Raw genomic sequence first — 17,039 nt, 5'->3', positions numbered from 1 at the left:
TCCAGCATCCAATCCGATGCTTCCGCATAGTTAATCTCTGGAGTAATTAATAGAGAAAAACATGAATCATCAGAATCATTACCACTCTTAGCAACATTCACCTCACTGGCATTTGGGTCATTCTTCTTGTTATTCTCCTTCTCTCTCAGCTTCGTGCAATCTCTTTTCTAATGTCCTTGTTCTCTGCATAAAGCACACTGGTTTTTCGCAATTTAATAGTGGCCTCTTGACTTTGACCTGCCTCGATTGCCACCTCTAGGATAAGAACTCATTCCTTTTGTCGACAAGGCTTCTCCTGAAATATTAGCTCTGGAAGACTCTTTATCCTTCTTCCTCAAATCAAAATTTGTCAATGCATTAGTCACTTCACTATAGGTGATGGAAGATCTATCATTCAACAATATAAGCACAAATGTATCAAAATCCTCATCGGGTAATGAGCCTAACAAAATGATCACCTTGTACTCATTTGATATCTTCTCATCCACATTCGCCAAGTCCGACAACAACTTCGTATAGTTGTTCACATGATCTGCAAGTGAGGTACCCCTGAACATCTGGAATCTGAATAATCTCCGCAACAAGTGCAACCGATTCTCAACACTCTTTGTAAGATACTTGTTGTTAAGAATCTCCCACATTTTCCTCGCAAACGTCACGCCAATAACATCATATTTCAACTCTTGTTCTAAACAAGACCTAATCACCCCCACAAACATTTCTATTCATCTTGTCCCATATCGCCTCGTCATATTTAGGTTGTGTCTCATGAGTTATTATCGTCTCTTCTAAATTTTGAACATTCAAAGCATCTTGCACATCACTCATCCACAACCCAAAGTTGATTTTACCGTCATACTTCACCACATTGATCTTCGTATTCTGAAGCGCAACCTGAACTATACTTGATGTAGCCTTGTTACTTTCACCACTTTCTCCTACCATTAACTTACTAACTTCAACTTGTAGAGAAAAATTCGTCGACTGATAGAATTGAGAACTTATCCAAATTAAACCCTAGATTGGATTCCAAAACGATTTCCCAACCGCCCAAATCAAACCATAGATCTGAAACCCTAAGCTCTGATACTAATTGTTGCGCTTGGCGGAAGCGGACTCAAAATTCACAACGAGTCGGTAAGCAATGCACGGAGAATCACACCGACTGCAATCCACAATAGAACAACCAAAATCAACGCAAACACAGAGAATTATGTGATTCGGCAAATTGCCTACGTCCATGGGGAGAGGATGAGGAGATTTCACTATATAGAGGAGAAATACAATATGTTACAACTCTCAAACAATCACAATAATCCTAACCAACAAGATCTCACTCCCTCTCAATAATCTCCCTCTCAAAGTGCTTAGACAACTCTATTTTTCTGATCTTAAAACCCTAACAAAACGTGTTTCTACTATAAAACCCTAAACCAAAACAGACAAGGAAACAGATTCGGCCCAATAACCCGCTATCGGTCGACTGATGAAGCATCATTAGCCAACCGGTAGTCCATCATTAGTCGACCGGTAATGGTTCATCAGTCGATTGTCCAGTGCGACGATTTTCACAGTTCCCGCGTGCATGTTATCGGTTGACTGGTCTAAGAAATCAGTCGACCGACCAAAGCTATTTTGCCAGCTTCGAATTTTTCCTGTATTCGCACCCTCTTGCAACATAATGAACAATGAGAAACAATAGCGAGAAATAAATAACTCCAACAATAAATTTAGTCATTGCTTAATATGAAACTTCTAAAGATATATAATGTAAAACTATCTTGAGCTTGCTTCTAATGAAGATGTTACATGATACAATATGAGACACATGTGGCCTAAGGAGGGGTTGTTGGTTGGGATATTTTGGGGATTCTATTTCAAAGTGTTATTCATTGGGACAATGGAACAAAGATAATACATTTTTGTGTTATTAGTGTTTTGGAACACTAGTGAGACAATTACACCACTTGGGATAAAATTACCCCACTCATATACAAAAATTTTGTCCCAATAGTAAAAATTTATCACATCCTTCATATTGGAACAATGTTGTTCCACTTTGAAGGTAATTGGGATAATTAAAAATATTTTTGTATTACTTAACTAATACATGCTAATTATATTATAAATATATGACATGATATATAAAATTAACATATATTAATATTTTAATAACATAATTTAATAGCATATATTAATAATATTATATAATGGTAATTATAGTATAATGTAATTATTATAATATTATATAATATTTTAATAACATATATTAATAATCTTATATAATAACATATATTAATATTTTAATAACATATATAATATTTTAATAACATATATTAATAATATTATGTAATAAATTATTATATAATACTAATTAGTATATTATATCCTATTATACTATATATATAGTATAGCATGCTAATATAATATAATATAATATAATATAATAATTAATAATAGTAATTTGTAAGTATAGTATAATATATTATATTTTAATATAAAGTAAAATAATATTTGTATTATAATAATATACTAAATAATATACTAAACCAATTGGATAAGTTAATTTAGAAGTAATTAATAGATAAAATTATATTTTAATAAGGTGCCATATCATCAATTATCCCACATGAATTGTCAAATCAAATGCTCAAATTATCCCACTTTATCCCACTCAAAATATCTCATAGGGGTAAAATTATTCCATTGGAACAATTTTCCCACTTGGCCCCAATTTGTCCCAACCAATAACCCCCCTAAGCAAACATATATATTTTTGGTCCGGGTCAATTTGTAAGACACACAGCATCAGATCCTACAACACTTGCACTTTTCAAAAGTACAGAGTTACATAATAGATGGTCCTCACCTTTGGTGGCTGCCTTCACAAAAGGAGTGATCTCTTCGCCTTTTCTTGAAGATAAGCTGCGGCTTCGTGGCCTTCAGTTCTAGATTCCTCTTGCAGGCAAAATACCAAGGGCATCAATGTACCGCATCGAATGGACATGATCAGAAAGAAGAAAAGGATAACGTGGGGCTAGACCGATTGCCTTTCGACTCTCTCGCTCTTCATTTTACAGTCTTTGTTATTACAACAGAAGTTATCCTACAGAGGTTAGCACACAAGAGCATATCATAACTCTAAGATAGTTCAATGTACCTAACAACACCAACCAAGTGCAGTAAAAGGATTTATTAGGCAGTTTAACTTGCTAACTTCTAAGTCTGGGATAAAAAATAAAGAAGCACAGAAGATTACGCTGATAGCTTCATACAATCATCATGTGGGGTTAATAGGTAAATAGAACGGAAAGAATCATTTTCAGATATCCTTGAACGCGAGAAAAATAATCATAACAGGGCAGAGTCTATCAAATAGCGCTACAGAACCATGGTACATATCTCAAAATCTACACTTTGCAGCGTTTGCTTGAAGGAACCAAAACAAAGGCTTTCAGAACACTGTAAGAAGCATTTTCGACAGACCATCGAAACATTTAACCACAATTTATAGGCAGACACATGCTACTAATTAAAAGCACCGTAGAAGAATATTATAAGGAGCTACAGAAAAAAATTTGAAGATAATATCGTAACTCATAGGTACACGCATACTACGTACATACATAAATACATGAACACCTACAGTTAATGAGAAGAGTGTTCCATGATACACGCATACTACGTACATGCATATAAACATAAATATCTACAATCATTCATACTTGACATGTACATGCGTGAGTATCTTGAAACAAATGAAGCAGATAATGAGACCTTAAGTGGTGCTCGTCGAAAAGGCACATGACCGTTCTATAACCCAATTCAAGAAATGGTTTTCCTATAAAATCTAGAAATGGGCTCATCTTTATTAGCTTGCTGCTCGGAAAGTTGAGTTTATTACCCACAGAATTTAAGAATGTACTACAGGGCTGCACTTATTTTAACCCCCAATTATATGGTCATCCTGTGGCATTTTATGAAGGATCTTGTAACTATTTGTTACAAACATCAACTAGCAAAAGATGAAAACCATAAACAACAAATGATTATAAGTGAACATTAGCAGGATGGACCATACACCGATTGAAAAAGAAGGTAAATTTCACCCTTCATAAGGTATAAAATGATCACTACGCAAAAGGATCTTCCACGAAACGTAAAATTACTACTTCATCGGGTTCGATTATTGTTGATTACTTTTCTACTGGAAAAATCAGCATATGCTTTCTGAAGATGTCACAAAAAGTAACAGATGTGCACAAGATAATTAATGACCGCGGTGTTGTGCGCAGCGGAAATTTCGGCAGCATCTCCGGTGCGCAAGGTGCACAACAAGAGATTAGATCACAACGGAATTCTCGTTTCTCAAAGGAAACAAGAACCGAAAGCCAGATATCTCATCAAAGTGAGATATCTGCTCTTCCTCTCGTCAGCTCTAAGACTGCGCGTCGAGGGTCCTCTCGTCAGCTCTAGGACTGCGCGTCGAGGGATCCTACAAGCTATTACAAATCACGACAAGAACAAGCCGCTGCTCCTTCTTTTCTCCTGCTGCAACCGCCAATGTAAACCCCAAACTTGCGCACAGAACCCTAGAAAATCTCGTGGGTATAAATAGCCTAGTGATGCGGTTTACAACCAATGCGAACTTGGGCCTCAGGACTTGTCCGCTGGATCTTAGCTTTGCCTTCACCCGTGGTCCATTATCATTTCACGTGAATCATTTTCACGCGGTTTACTTGGCCAACACTGTGGCCCCCACCCATTCACAATTCTCCACCTCGGTGAAGTTTTTCCAAAACTGAGCCGACACCGACCAAACCAAATGCCTCACTTGTTGTATCCAGTACGTCATGGCAACGGACTCATGACAACGGATTCCATCCACAACAGGTCGAGACCCAAACGGGAGTGCGAACACTCACCCAAAAACAAATAGTGTCTACTCACCAAATCAAACTGAGCCTACACCGACTACACCAAATGCCTCACTTGCTGAGACCCAAATGGGAGTGCAAACACTCACCCCAAATGTCGATGTCGCTCACCAAATCGATCTCACCCCCATCAACTAATCCAAACCCGGCTGCATCTGAAAGACTGCCTACGTATCCTCTTGCCCAAGGAATCAAGCCGAACGTAGTTCACCCAAATGGCCTCCAAAGGCCCTCAAACAAATAGAAAAGTCTGCAACTCTTCTTCAATATCACCAAACGATCTGCAACTAATAGCACTCCCAATAGCTCCAAATTGAGACAAATCAAACACCTCCATCTGAGGTGAACCAATGGCCGTATCCAAATTAAGTCCATCAGCTGCAATCGAATCCAACTCATCATCTGCATCCAAATCCAAATGATCCCCAATCTGTGTCAAAATGTCTCACTTGTTGTATCCAGTACGTCATGGCAACGGACTCATGACAACGGACTCCATCCACAACAAGTCGAGACCCAAACGGGAATGCGAACACTCATCCAAAACAACAGTGTCTACTCACCAAATCAAACTGAGCCTACACCGACTACACCAAATGCCTCACTTGCTGAGACCCAAATGGGAGTGCGAACACTCACCGCAAATGTCAATGTCGTTCACCAAATCGATCTCACCCCCATCAAATAATCCAACCCGGCTGCATCATAAAGACTGCCTACGTATCCTCTTGCCCAAGGAATCAAGCCTCACGTAGTTCATCCAAATGACCGCTAACGACCTCAATCAAGAAGAGTTCGCAATCCTTCTCTAATATCACGATCAAGTCTACGGCTGATAGCACCTCCAATGGCCCCAAACTGAAATAATCCAAACATCTCCACCTGAGATGAACCAATGGCCATATCCAGACTACATCTATCAGCTGTTCTCGAATCAATCAACCTATCATCTGCATCCAAATCAACACGATTCCCAATCTGTGTCACATCAGCTGGAATCCCAAATGATGCAGTATGATCTGGAGTCTCCATCCAACGTGGAGTAGCATCACTCTCCACCCGCTGCGATGTCCCAAAGATCTGATCACCACTCTCCACCTGCTGAGAGTCAAACGTGACATGCATGCTCAGAACAAAGTCAGAAGCCAATACCTGATAATCAAACACGCCTCTGAATCCCAAATGTTCTATCGGATCAAATCTCACATCCACGATGTGACCAAGTGCTGGGTAACCAAACATCCTACGCAACCCAAAATCTGAAGCAGCTCCACCAGATCCAAAATCTCTACATGCAGCAGTCGGCAACCTATACATAAGATGGCCCAAACATGTCGTAGCCCGCACACCAATGCCAATGCTCGACATCAAACGCCGATCCTCCTCCAGAAAGGAACAACTCCCCAAATTTACCATCTCGCCTCGTCGCCTCAAAGTTTCCACACCAATGAAGTGTCTCCAATTGCCGTGAGCTCGGCACAAATGCAGAAATAGGTCCCTCTTGTACCTCCCTCTAACATCAGACTGAAGTACCTTCACCTTTCTGCCAATACACTTCCTCCATTTGTTGCGGGCTTCTAGGACTTCACACCAACGGGATTTGGTTGCGACCCACCAATGCCTAGAGCAATCCCCAACTGCGGAAACCACATACCTATTACCTCCCAATAATGCTCCCTTGGAAGGCCCCCGAATGCCTGAATGAACACCCCTCAGAAAACCCCTCGAATGATGGATAGAAGTGCCAAACTCCATCTCGGTCTTCTCGCTCATACCAATGGGTTCACAGGACTTCAAACTGCAGGTCAAAACACTCCTCAAAAATCTATGCACGACATTTCCAATAAAATAACCCAGCATCAAACAACGCCACAGTCTAGCCGAATCTGATGAAGTCGGTCATCTCCCTATCAATCTCTGTGCTTCCGAGCAAATAATACAAATTGCTCCTTCTGACGCCCTTCATCACAATCATGGACCCCGATGTGACCTTCAAGCGAGAATCCGCTAAGGTCACTTTATAGCCAGATGCCACCAAAGCTCCTAGTGAAATGATGTTCTTCGACAACTGCGGAACGAACCTCACTTCTTCCAACTCCCGTACAATCCCGTCACTCATCTTAATCCGAACGGTACCAATACCACCAATAGAGCATGCATGTCCATTACCCATGAGCACAACATCCTCTCTTTCCAACTTCTGAAAGCTGGAGAACCAATCCCTCCTAGGGCAAACGTGGTATGAAGCACCCGAATCCACCATCCACTCTGTAGAGTTGGCAACACAAACTGACGGTAGTGCAGACAACGAATAGCCCGAAGAATCCGAATCTGAATCGTTGCCACTAGTCTTGACAACATTCACCTCTGAAGCTTGTACAGCTTTCCCCTTATTCTTCTCAGGTCAATCTAACTTTGGGCATTCAGCTTTCTAATGTTCATCCTCTTTACAAAAAGCACACTGATTCCTACGAATCCCACGATGTGCACCTCTAGACCGCGACCTTCTGCGTCGGTTTGAACCACGGCCTTGAACTACTAATGCATCTCCCGATGCCTTCTCGGAGGACTCATCAACACTCTTCCTCAACTCATAATTCACCAACGCTAAGGTCACCTCATTGTAACTAACAATAGTTCTTCCATTAATCATAGTTAGGACAAAAGTACCATAACCATCATCGGGCAATGAACACAAAAGTAGCATCGCCTTGTCTTCATCCTCAACCATGATATCCACATTAGCCATGTCTGAAAGTAGCTTTGTGAAGTTATTAACATGCTCCCTAATGGAAACTCCCCTCTTCATCTTGAACTGGTAAAACCTCTTCTTCAAGTGAAGCCGATTCTCAATGCTCTTAGTAAGATACTTTTCATTGAGTGTTTCCCACATCTTCTTCGCCCCTTTGGAGACCAATGATCGAGGACTCACCCCCCTTCTAGAGCCCAACGTATAGTTTCGCCACAAACTCCTCATGATGCTGCCATGTAGCAAAGAGATTGCGTCAAGCATGCAACCTCACCACCAGACTGGTCGACTCGCACCGAGGAACCTTGTTGAGGCCTCCTCCTTGATTCTGAATCCACCGGCGAGATTCCCGGTCCTAGTCGCCCTGGAAATCACCCTAGAGGAGTAATCTTTAAGACTCTCCTCCACCATCATACCTCTCCAGCCCTCTCTGCCACCCTGAGGGCATCCGGATACGATCGGGTGTATAGACCGATCGTAGAGGCCATTGGGGGAACACCCCCCTTTCCAACGACCTCATGAATGGCCCATGTGAGAAGTTCAAGATGCCTCATATGGAGAAGTATAGAGCGAAGGAGACCCCTCCGAGCACATCCAGAACTATTATGATGTAATGAGCATGCTCCAAGCTTCGTAAGCTATTATATGCCGATACTTCCCCATTACCCTGTCAGGGAGCGCCAAGCTCTGGTGAAACGCCCTTGAAAAAAAGTCCATCAGCAGCTTCCAGCAGATCAGCCGGAAGTTCATCCACCACTTCTTAACTAACACCAAACAGAAGCTGCCCCCCTCATGTGTTGTTCCAGATGAGGCAAGAGCCCGGAGAGAGCCTTCGAGCTTACTTCAAGAGGTTCCAGGTGAAGAGGCTAGAGGTTAATGACCCAGGGAGTGCGATCGGATACCACTTGTTGTGCGCAGCGGAAATTTCGGCAGCACCTCCGGTGCGCAAGGTGCACAACAAGAGATTAGATCACAACGGAATTCTCGTTTCTCAAAGGAAACAAGAACCGAAAGCCAGATATCTCATCAAAGTGAGATATCTGCTCTTCCTCTCGTCAGCTCTAAGACTGCGCGTCGAGGGAACCTACAAGCTATTACAAATCACGACAAGAACACAACTTTTACGTGGTTCGGCAAATAGCCTACGTCCACGGGGCAAGGAGGGGGGAGATCTACTAATAGAGGGAGAGATACAACTGGGGTTTACAATCTCACAATCTAAACCCTCTCAAACAAACTCTCAAATCCCTCTTACAAATATTCTCTCAAAGGGGGAGACACAAAACCCAAGCACAACACAAATCAGCCTCCAGCACTTTTCTTCTGCAGCAGCCGCCAAAAGAAAAGCAAACAAATCAGCCGCTGCCCCCTGTACTTCTTCGTAGCCGCCCACTTTGACGCCCAAATTTGCAGCCGCAAAACTCCTGCCTTTTCTTTTGCTGTCGTACAACAAGAACCCCTCAACTTGCTCTCCTTTGCCCTAGGAAACAAATAATATATATAGCCTTGGTTTGTCGGGTGGGCCTGGGAATTCGGGTCGGTGTTCACGAGAACACCTCACGCGGGGTCTTTGGGTGCACGCGGTTTTCACCTCAGTCAATTTGCTCACGTGTGGTCCCCCCCACGTGATTCACACGCGGAACAATACTTACAGGCCAACAAAGTTCATTTACCTGAGAGTAAGCAGAACAAATTCGACTACAAAAATCCTTCTTTACCAGAATGAATTCAACAAAAGTGACACACTAATCACACAATAATATCAGGAAGCAGAAGAGTTAGTATAAAGGACACCGTTATATATAAAAAGCAAGCGGCGCCAATCATGCGCAATATTGAGTATAAACTGATGGAAGAAAATGAAATGAATTAAATGGAAGTGAAGGTGCAAAGAGTTCCAAACTGTTTCCTCTCTCAGCTAGAGGTATTCAGACAGACGTATATACAGCTCACTAGAACAAGTAGCCGCTAGCACAAAACGAAAGAGGATAAAATCGGTAATGTGAAAGTATAAACTTCAACAGGCTTTAGAGGAGGTCAAGCTTCAACGAGTTGCCCCCTTAAGATACAAACCAAACTCTTTCATCTCCTCCAAGAGTTTCTCTGATGTACGCCAATCCTCTGATGTACGCCGTGCTCCTTCATTTCCTTCAAGCAATCAAGGGCCCTTTCAAACTCCCCGATTTCGCAATAGCCACGAGTAAGAATATGATGAGCAGCAGGGCTAAGCTCAGCATGTCTTTTCTTGGCTTCACAAAAGATCTTATAAGCCTCATCCATCCAACCGCCCTCTGCATATCCACCCGTCACAACGGTATAAGTACATACATCTGGCCGTGATCCTCTACCCTCCATTATTTTCAACAAAGCTACCGCATCCTCGAGTTCTCCTTCTTTAGAAAGCGCGTTAATCGCAATATTGAAATAAGCTTTCCTTGGAGTCTGGCCTGATTCAACTATTCTCAATAGCAATTTTTTTTACCTCCTCGCTTTTCTTAACCTTACACATTCCATTAACAATGGCAGGAAAAGTCTTCGTCGCGGGTTTAAATGAGTTGATCGGATAGTTCCCAAGCAACTCCAAAGCTAAAGAAACCGTTTCATCATTTAGCGCAAGCCTGCGAATTAATACATCCACACTAGATCTTGGTGGAGATAAATTCTTCTCCTCCGCCGTCAAATAAACCAAATGGGCTTCTTTTGCCTTGTTTGCCTCGCAAAAGAAATTCATAATCTCTCCAATCTTCCCCTTGTCAGGTAGGCTCCCAGAATTTATCATATCCTCACAAACAGATCGACCATGCAGTTGCGGACATCCATCTCTTAGTAAGAGATTGAATGGTGTAATAATAAACTTCTGCATTAGGACTACAACCAGACTCATCAAACTTATTGAAAACTTCATAGGCTGATTTACCTTTTTTCAATTTCCAGGAAATGGAAGTCAACCCATTAAGAATCTCAGTATTTAGAAGCTCTTTCTCCTCGCCCAACTCCTTAACCAAATCCCATAAGATGTAAGCTTACTTCGTACTGAGAGCAGGTAAACTCTTAACAGACTGAACAAAAAGCTCTATGTAGTTCTCGAAGTTCTCACAGGTTTCTCACTCTTCAAAGCCCGTTTGAAGAACTCAATCAAATTCTCACCGACATTATCCGAGGCTTCGATCACTTTCACCGCAAACTCCAACTTATCCAAGCTCAACCCAATCGCCTCTTCGGCGTTGGCCTTCAAAATGGACACAACGCTCTGCACTTGCTCGGTACTGATCCCTTCCTCGAGAATCGCCCAATTTGTCGGGGATTTCGCCAAAGGCGTCGCCTTTTTACGGCTTTCATTGGTTTCTTCGAAACTACAAGCTGAGACCTTGCTGGAATCGTCAACTCCATTGATTCCGAGATCTTCGGGATAGAAGCTAGGGTTTGCGGAGCCGTGCGACGAGAAGGACCTAGGGTTTTGGGTTAGGCGAGAGGGGAGAGGGAGTGAAGGGGGAATTAGGGCTAGGGTTCTGAGAGGTTGGATTTGGCGGGGATGAGAAAACGTGGGATCGTGGAATGGTTTGTTGAGAGAAATCTCTCGTGGGGCGGAACCGAAGGGTGTGGAGATAATAGGTTTAGCTCCTATAAAAAGAGGGTCAATCTTCTTCAAAATATACAACAGCGAAGAAAAATGAAAAACCTCTTACTCGTTACCGGAACCCCTTTCAAAATCTATTGCTTCTTATCTGTTTTCGATCATCAAAATCTATTGCTTCTTCTCTGTTTTCGATCATCAAAATCTATTGCTTCTTCTCTGTTTTCGATCAGGTATCAGAGCAGTCTCTCTCTCTCTCTCTCTCTCTCTCTCTCTCTCTCTCTCTCTCAATTTTTCTAATTCTTGAAGAAGAAGCACTCTCTGTTGAAGAAGAAGAAGAAGCGTTCAGTTGAAGAAGAAAAGGAAGCATTCATAATCCTTTTTTGGTCATAACCATGTCTCAAAGTTAAAAGCCACCGTACTCTTTGAAGAAGAAATACACTTTGTTGAGGTCTGTCAACGAATCATTTATTTTTTTTCCTAGACTACTCTCTTTTCTCCACTCTAGCTTGTAGCCGTTGTTCATAGCCTACTAGTCAAGTCTTGTCACATTTTTTTAATTTCTCAAGGGCTACATCCCTTTGTTTTTTGGTCCTACAACATAGCCTTCCAAAGCCAACCCTAGGTCTAGCTACATCCATTATTTTTCATAGCCTACTTGTCAAGTCTTGTCATAGTTCATTTTAACCTACTTGTTCAAGCTACATCCATTATTTTTCATAGCCTACTTGTCAAGTCTTGTCATAGTTCATTTTAACCTACTTGTTCATAGCCTACTCCTATCACGTGTACTACCCACTCATAGTTCATTTTAACCTACTTGTTCATAGCCTACTCCTATCACGTATACTACCCACTTACCATCTTCAAGGCCTACTCGTGACCTACATCTTCAAGTTTAAGATTAAAGCCCATGGGTCCCACTGCCTTTGCATCTGAAGAAGGTGACTTGCTCTCACAGCGCTAAAAATTCGACAAGTGTTGATCCAATCAACACCGTTGAGTGACAATCTCGCTCAAATTAGAACTTCTTTCATCAACTCGAAATAGTCAGGTTCATTTTAATTAATTAATTTATTTAACTTTATTATATTTTAGTATAATTGTCAAAATATCAACCTTATACATACTTTAAAATTGAATTTAGTTTTAGTTCTTTACCGAATGGCTAGTAAACTCGTTCCATCAGAACTAGGAAAAATTGACAAATTTAATGGTAGTAATTATGATATGTGGCATAGAAAAATATGATATGCTCTTATTCATGACAACATTAATGATGTAATCGAAACCATTGCTCTAACCCTTACTGATAAATCAACACCTGAAGAAGAAAAAAAAGGGTTTGAATAGTAGAAGTCGAAAGATAAAAAAGCGAAAAGCCTTATGCTCATGTTCATGGAAGATAACTTAATCAAAGTTTTTTAAACTTATAAGACTTCCATGGACATGTGGAATGCAATAAAAGAAAAATATGACACTGCTTCTGAAGTTAACATCCAACTCCTTTTGCATAAGTATAATTCTCTCCTTTTGCATAAGTATAATTCTTGTCATATGCAAGATGAAGACAATATCGTAGAGCATATAAATAAAATGATTGTCATGACTAAGGACTTATCCACTGCTGGGATCGAAATCCCAGAAAGAATGCAAGTGGCAACCATTTTGAATAGTCTTCACCCTTCACTTGCTGTGGCTACCACCACATTAAGAATGAATCCTGCTATTAAGTCTGTCACTGATCTTCCTATGCACCTAGAGATAGAACAAGACTTAATAGCCAGTAGGAAGGAACCAGAACTGAATATGGTGCAGCAGGAGCTGAATTATGTCTGCTAGAGGCATAATACTGGAAGCTATAAAAACCCTGGTCCTAGTAAATCATAATCACGAGGACCAAAGTCACAGCAGTTCAACAAAAAGAAAGTACCACGTGGAGCTTGCTACAATTATGGAAAGTTTGGGCATTTCAAGCCCAACTGCCCGCAAGGTGAAAAGCAGGAGAATAAGGGAGGCTATAAGCATCCAGAACAAGGGGGTATTAGCAAAAGAGAATTCGTCGGTATGATAGAATATAATGCTGTGATAACGGATATCAGTGGTTGGTGGATCGACTCCGGTGCGACTAAGCATATCACAAAGGACAATAATAGAGTCATAGAATTCACCAAGCTGAAGAAAGAAGAACAAAGAATCTATATGGGAAATAATACTTATCTCGATGTAGAAGGTATTGGTTCGTATATATTGGATCTTGGGGATAGTATTTTTGTCCTCAAAGATGTGTTCTATGCGTTAGGAATATTGCACAATCTGATCTTTGTTCCCAGCTTGATGAAGAAAGGACTGGAAGTTAGGTTCTATAATAACAACGTTTTTATAGGCAAGAATAATAAAGTGTATGCTATGGTAAAATATGTGCCCGAGCATGAATTATGCATTCTTCCAGTAGTTTGTAATAATTCTGATAATAAAATTTCAAATTTAAACTACTTATACTGTTATATTTTTGAGTCTGAATTGTGGCATTCTATACTAGGACATGCTAGTATTTCAAAAATAAAAAAATTTATCAGAATAAACTTGCTTCCTGCACTATCTAATATTCAATTGCCATCATGTGAACATTGTTTAACTGGTAAAATAACTAGAAAACCTTTTATTGGCGGACAAAGAGCCAATGAACTTTTAGGATTGATACACTCGAATATTTGTGGTCCCCTAAGTATCAAAACTCATAGTAATAAAGAATATTTTATTACTTTTATAGATGATTATTCTAAGTTTGCACACGCCTATCTTATATCTAGAAAATTAGAAGCTCTTGACTACTTTAAGAGATATAAGACAGAAGTTGAAAACCAACTTGGAATGAAAATCAAAATTTTGAGAACTGATAGAGGTGTGGAATATAACTCTAAAGAATTTGAAAGTTATTATATTCAGCATGGAATTAAAAGACATATAACAATATCGTATACGCCACAACAGAATGGTGTTGCTGAAAGAAAGAATAAAACATTGTTGAATATAGTTAATTAGATGCATGTTGTCTCATTCTGGTCTTTCTAAAAACTTTTGGGGAGAAGTATTATTAACTATAAACTATATTTTAAATAGAATTCCCACCAAATCAATTGTATCTACACCTTATGAATTATGGAATGGGAGGAAACCTAATTTGAATCATCTCAGGAAGTAGGGATATATAGCCAATGTTCTCATTCCATGTCAACTTAGAGATAAGTTAGATTTTAAAACAATAAAGTGTAGATTCATAGGATATTTAGAAAAGTCAAAAGGTTATAAGTTCTATAATAAAGAAAAAAGAGTCATTAAAAGCAGAGATGCTATATTTCTAGAGAATATAGAGGAAGAGGAATAAGTTCAAGAGGAAACAGAACCTCTAACTGTAATAGATGATGATTATTACAGTGTTGTTCCTACTAATGACCCTGATATTATGAATGAACCTAACCTTGAAAATGATAAAATACCTATAAAAAATAATGTACCTCATCAACCGATTGTAGGCAACAAAAGGCCAAGAACACAACCATCATGGATGGATGATTACTATTTGTATTCATGTGAATCATCTTGTTTTTTGGTAGATACAAATATAGAAGAACAAGATCCCTTAACCTTTTCTGATGCGATGAAATAGCATGAATCAGCTTTATGGCTAGAATCTACGAGAGAAAAACTTGATTCTATAGAAAAGAATAAGGTATGGGAGTTATGTGATCTACCAGAAAATAAAAAAAGCCATAGGATGCAAATGGGTGCTCAAAAAGAAATATCGTGTTGATGGATCTATTGATAAATTCAAAGCACGATTAGTTGCCAATGGTTACAACCAGAAGGCACGAATAGATTTTCAGAAGACGTATTCTCCTGTAGCTAAATTTGCATCCATTAGAATTATTTTGGCTATTTTTGCATATCTTGATTTGGAGTTATTCCAAATGGATGTTAAAACTACATTCCTTAACGGAGATTTGAAGGAAGCAATATATATGCAACAACCTGAAGGTTTTCAGGTGAAAGAACAGGAACATAAAGTTTACAAATTAATAAAATCTCTATATGGTTTAAAACAGTCTCTAGACAATGGTATCTCAAATTTCATGATGTAGTTACTAAACTTGGTTTTATTCAAAATAAATTAGATAATTATGTATATGTCTTGAAAAGTAGGAGCAAGTTTACTATATTATCCTTATATGTGGATGATATATTGCTCGTTAGAAATAACATAGAAGTATTGAATAAAACCAAGACAGATCTCAGCTAAAAGTTTGAGATGAAAGACATGGGAGATGCATCATATATTCTTAGAATTCAAATATTTCGAGATAGAAAGTCTAGAATGCTAAGTTTAAACCAAGAAAAATATTTGAGATTAGTGCTTAAAAGGTTTGGAATGGAGAATTCCAATCCGGCACCAACTCCGTTGGTTATGGGAAAGATATTATGTAAAGAGCAAAGCCCTCGAGGGGGGCAGAAGCCATTAGATGTTCCTTATGCTCAACCAATTGAAAGCTTGATGTATGCAATGTTGTGTACCAGATCTGATATAGCTTATGCTATGAGTCTAGTCAGTTGATATCAAAGTAATCTGGGACCAGCACATTAGGAAGCTGTTAAAAGGATTATGAAGTATATCAGCGGTACATTGACTCATAGATTAGTTTATCAAGCTGATTCGCTTGAACTCCTCGGTTATTCCGATGCTGATTTTGAAGGTGATAAAGATGATGGAAAGTCCACTTCAGGACACTTATTAATCTTTAGAGGAGGAGCTGTTTCTTAGAGTAGTAAGAAACAAGGGTGTGTTGCTAGATATATGTAAGAAGCTGAATATATAACTTGCAGTATGGCAACTACACATGCTGTCTGGATAAGACGATTTTTAATTGATCTTGATCTCAATTTGTTAGAAGGACCTATGATATTTATTGTGATAATCAAGCAGCAATTAGTTTAATCAATAGTGGCGCGAATAGCTCCAAAGGAAAACATATTGAGATCCAATATCACTATATTCGAGATAGAATAGCTCCAAAGGAAAACATATTGAGATCCAATATCACTATATTCGAGATATTGTAGAAAAGGGAGAAGTCAAAGTGACTTATATCCCTTCGAGATATTGTAGAAAAGGGAGAAGTCAAAGTGACTTATATCCCTACTACAGATATGATTGCTAATCTTTTGACAAAAAGAATACTAGCGGTATCTTTTATCAAACATGTAAGTTTGATGTGACTTAGGAATAAATAAAGTCCGAGTAATATTTTATGAATAATAAAATAAGAGTTACTCTCTACGGATAGTGGGAGTAATGGTAAGAAGAAATATCTGATCTCACAGATAGTGAGAAGCATGCCACTTGGTTAATTTGATCAAGTGGGAGATGTTACCTAGACTCGGTCTTATGGTGACCAAATCAACGTTTATTTCTCTATTGAGAGAAACGTGGGAACATGGAATGGTTTGTTGAGAGGAAATCTCTCATAGGACAGAACTGAAGGGGGTGGAGATAGTGGGTTTAGCCCCTATAAAAGGAGGGTCAATCTCCTTCAGAATATACAACAACGAAGAAAAGTGAAAAACCTCTTACTCATTACCGGAACCCCCTTCAAAATCCATTATTTCTTTTTTGTTTTCGAGAGGAGGAGGAGAGCGCGGGCTTTGGGTTTCCCTATTGCTTTCCTCCGTTGTGTTTGGAAACGAGAATAGGTGGGATTTAGACGGCCAGAGGTTGTATTCT

At 39.6% G+C, this 17,039-nt stretch overlaps 1 long non-coding RNA gene across 1 annotated transcript; it reads right to left on the bottom strand.

Moving 5' to 3' along the window:
- Nucleotides 1,308–11,706, bottom strand: LOC109837557. The gene is made up of 4 exons (XR_002246311.1): nucleotides 9,360–11,706; nucleotides 3,044–3,106; nucleotides 2,870–2,958; nucleotides 1,308–1,670 (listed from the first exon to the last, which is right to left on the bottom strand). It is a non-coding gene; the product is annotated as an uncharacterized LOC109837557 (long non-coding RNA).

This window comes from Asparagus officinalis, chromosome 4, assembly GCF_001876935.1.
Source record: "Asparagus officinalis chromosome 4, Aspof.V1, whole genome shotgun sequence".
Taxonomy (NCBI): Eukaryota; Viridiplantae; Streptophyta; class Magnoliopsida; order Asparagales; family Asparagaceae; genus Asparagus; species Asparagus officinalis.
This window is presented reverse-complemented; position numbering and strand designations above follow the sequence as displayed.